Source organism: Zalophus californianus, chromosome 5 (genome assembly GCF_009762305.2).
Source record: "Zalophus californianus isolate mZalCal1 chromosome 5, mZalCal1.pri.v2, whole genome shotgun sequence".
NCBI lineage: Eukaryota > Metazoa > Chordata > Mammalia > Carnivora > Otariidae > Zalophus > Zalophus californianus.
The window spans coordinates 11,986,219-11,990,815 of record NC_045599.1 but is presented as its reverse complement, the minus strand read 5'-3'; positions in this window follow the sequence as shown (position 1 = coordinate 11,990,815).

The window sequence follows — 4,597 nt, the reverse complement described above, 5'->3', positions numbered from 1 at the left end:
ATAGAGATGGCTCCCATAAGAATGTGCAAGCACCCAGTCTTCAAATCTAAGATGGACACATTTCTTGAGATATTAAGTTCTCTGGAGTCAGCACACATCATGCAATCTGGATCTACACATAATATTGTTTTTCCCTGGGCATCCGACTCTGCTTGTACTCACAGGCACACACATACGTACACACACACATACGCACCAACTGCTGTTGACAATTGGACACATCCCCCCCCCATACTTTCTCTTTTGCAGGATTTTTTTCAAATATGGAATCTATATTTCCATTAACCGTATATTGCTAATCACGGTATTTGCACTAACCAGATATCCCAGTAAGAGTGGTATTGGACTTCGTAATGTTATAAATACCACCAGCATGTAGCATGATGTATTCAGTTGTCCCTGTGTTAACAAGGCTATCATTCACAAACCTGAACGTATATCTTTAAAAACTGATGTTGTTTCTATTCCTTCCATTCCAGGAAGTTGGAATACTATCACAAAAAGGTATGCATATTTCAGTATCGATGTTTCTGAAAATCACTCAAAAACGTACCTTCATAGTGATACCAATGTCTTAGGGCAGACCACTGTAACAAAATACCATAAACTGGGTGGTTTTTTTTAACAACAGTTCTATAGACCAGAGGTCTGAGATCAGGGTGGCAGGTGGTGGATACTTCTCATTGTATCCTCACATAGCAGAAAGCAGAGAAAAGACACAATGCTCTCCTGTGACTCTCGTAAGGGCATTAATTGCCCTGGTGGAGGGTTCCACCCTCATGACCTCATCTAATTGTCCACCTCCTAACCCCGTCACAGAGAGTGGTAAGGTTGTAACGTAAGAATTTGGGGAGGAACACGGTCAGTCCAGAACAACTCATCACAAATGGGATTTCTCCTCTCCCCATCCCCTAACCACCCTTGGAAAGCCTCCACCTTTTTAGGTCAATCTCATAGGTGAAAAGTCTCACTGTTTTTAGTGTCCATGTTCCCAAATGTTAGTAGAGTTAAGCAACTTTTCATGGGCTTAGAAAAACAAAAAGAGAATGTTTTCTTTTTTTTCGCATGGATTTTCTCCCTTTTCTTAACTTCTTTTTCTATGTGCATTAGGAGCGGTTTTAAGCTTCTTGTCTTCCAAACAGGTACAACTTGTTCTAACCCTATTTATTAAGTAAAGCATCCCTCCCCACGGTGTTATAATAGCAGTGTGGTGACTTTGAACTCTGTCAACCCAGCTAAGCCAGACCTGTACTTTCCAAAAATTCCCTTTCCTATATGGTTCTAGGTTACAGATGACTAGGAGAAAAAATTAGAAGGTAGAAGTAACACAGCAGCTATTATGCTTTGAAGGTCATCATCGAAGGCAAGGTGCTCTCGCGTGTGATCGGCTTGGGGCATCGACCAGCCCTGCAGCTCCTTCATCTTCTGTAAGTCCTGGGCCAGATGCCCGTGCGGCTGTGTAGCATGGAACCCCAGCCTCTCTGTCAGGTCACCCGTGGCATCAGGGTGGTGAGGGACAGACACAGGTTCCAGTAAGGTTCTCGTGGAGTCCAGCTGATCCTCCCTGGTTCTCTTCCTCACCAGCTCCATGCCAGCCTTTCTTCCTGACTGCCCTATGGTGACTCAGGCCCTAACAGCAGAGACAAGTAGCCTTGCATGGAGGCATGGACTTCTCAGCAAGCTCCAAATGTTGCTTGAGGTCTACTTCCTGTGATCAATCCTTTATCTTTTTTTTTTCTTTTAGAGAGTGCAAGCTGTGGGGGAGGGACAGAGGGAGAGGGAGAGAGAATCTCAAGCAGACTCCCCACTGAGCAAGGAGCCCAACACGGGTCTCAATCTCACGCACGACCCTGTAATCAGGACCTGAGCAGAAACCAAGAGTCAGAAGCTCAACGGCTGAGCCACTCAGGCATCCCAAGTTATGATGGTTTTAAAGCAGGTAAAGAAACACCATTGTAGTGCTCTGTTTTTAACTTCTCCTTGGCATGTTCCACATACATATTGATCCACATATAACATAGCCCTGATGAATGTGTCCTCATCTCCAACTTGGAACAGCATCCTGTTTATGCCATCCTATGGAGAATGGGTTTGTTTCTCAGCTGGAGCTCCTGACCCCCTTGAAGCTGTATATAAAACCACACGGGGGATATGAAAAGGGGTTGCTCTGTGTCATAACTGTTTTCTCATCACCCCACCTTTTCAAAATCTCCTACAAAGCCCCTGGCAGGCAAGTCAGGGTGGACAGTGTGCAGTAAAGATGAATTCACCGGGCCCACAGGACCCCTTCTCTGGGATTTGCGACAGATGCTCTGGAGAGTATCGTAGCCAAGGGACTCGGTCCCCAGGTCTAGCTAGCGAGGACAGGAACAGTGACAGAGACCTCTTTTCTCTTGTGACCAAGAATCCAGAGAGTGTCCCCCAGCAGGCCGAAAGCACACCCCCACAAACAGGGTGGCAGGCCCCTCGCTTTAGCAGGCAAGCCCCCATACAGCATCAGAAGAGCACCGGATGGTATGTTCATCCCTAATTTATTATTTATACTCCACCTGCTTCCAAAGGGATGTGACACAGCTTCCAGTGAAAAGCTCAGATATGAAAGAACCACACGACCTCTAAAACGAATGTCAGAGGGCAAGAGCCAAGGACAAGGGGAGGTGGGGGAGGGGATAGAACAATTATAGAATAATTATAGCAGAAAGCAAGGCTCTGCTTCCAACTTCCTGTCCGCCAAGAGAGAAAAAAGAAAGAATACACAATGGCATAGAGTTCCCTTTAGCCAGGAGTAGGAAACGCATCGCCAGGAGAAGGCATTAGCGAACACCCTGGAATTCTGGCCCCTTTGGTCGGCGGAGAGCCAGGCAAGGGAAGGACAATAGGGATGAGTCCCTCCCCAAACCTCCCTCCCGCACGAGGAAGGACGGACGGACGTGTGTCCACTGAAAAAGCACTAATTGTCTAGTGCCTAAGGGACAGCTTCTCCTGCAGAATTGTTCATTTTACTCATCGAATATTCACTGGGTTCCTGCTCGGGCCAGACTCTGGTCTTAGGATTTAAAATTAAGAACAGGAACGTGGCCCCTTTCTTCGGGGGAACTCATGCTCAAAGAAGGTAGACGTGAGCAAACAGTTAAAATGCACCTTGCTAAATGTCCCGGTAAAGGGATGAACATCAAGCATGGAAACACAGAAGGGAGCCGCGAACTTCACTTGCGCGGGACGCTGGTGCCTGGGAGACCAGGATGGAGCCGAGGCAGGCTCCCGGCAGAGGGCCTCGGGCGGGTAAAGAAAACGCAGCCCTGGGTCACAGCCCGTGTTGGCGGAAGGATACAAGGTGGTGGGCATCGTCCTGGTCACGGTCATGCTGGAACACCGGGGAGCCTGCAAATTTGGCTGCAGTTAAATCATGAAGGGCCTTTGAAGGAGGGCTCAAGAATCCGGGCTTTGGTGTCCAAACCATCAAAGATATTTAAGCAGGGAGTGATGAGCTCATATTATGGGTTTTGTGTATTTGCTTAAGATCCTTAAATCCATATCCAGAAGGCTTAGAGAGAGTCGAAAATTGGTCAACAAATCCTCACCCGGAGCAACCGGGAAACAAGGACATTCCTACAAGCTCGGTGTTCTTTTGCAAAGCAGAACTGTGTGTCCTTCCCCATATCATAAAACAGATTACAAGGGACTCTGGCTCAGCAATCCTCTTAGACACAGCCAAGAAGAGAAGTCAAGTCAGCAGCGGGGGGCTGCTTCCAAGAATAAATCTAGGAGTTTGGGAAGACAAAAAAAAAAAAAGGTGCATTTGGGAGCCATCTAAAAATATATTCCTTGGTGAAGGACACACAGGTATCTCCTGCTTTTCTGTGGTTAAAAGGACCCCCCCCCCAAAAAAAGGCTTGTTCCCATTAGTGCTGCAGGTTTCTCACGGGATAAAAAGCCAAGGGCAGCACAGGTGACTGAGGGACAGGAGCCCAGAATGGATTAGGGACTGAGGACAGCGGTTCCGGGCAGAGCGCAGTGGTTTGCGGGGCACGCGGACAGGAAATACACCTGTTCTCCCGGTGGAGAGGGAGGGCCCAGGAAGCTGGGAAGAAGCAACAAGCCAGAGAGCACCCCTCTTCCCGCGCTCTGCAGGGAGAAAGATGGGCCTGCTTACTTCTGCTCTGCCTCCGACAATAACCAAATGCCCTCTCCCTCCCTGGCAAGTCTCAGCAGCTGCCGGTTCAGAGCCCAGGGTCCTTTCCCCAGTCTGCCAGTCGAGGATTTGCTCCTGACATGTGTTCTGAGCCTGAACAATCTGGTTGAAGAAGGAGGTATTTCTCTGGTTTGACCATACAAGGAATTTATGAAACCAGAAGCAGGAGTGGGCTGCAAGGCGGCCCCGACACTCTCCTTTTATGACTATTAAGAGCTTGGCGTGTCGCTCCTGAGCATTCATGGTGATGCGCTGTTTGACACGGTAAGTCCTCCAACAGGGCTGAGGGATGTCCTAAGTTTGTTTGCCTTTGCAAAATGCAGAAGTGATTTATTTTCTCTCTGATATTTTTTCATGCTATCTCCACTTTCAGAGAACGAATCTTTCATCGTCTCCCGTGGCTTT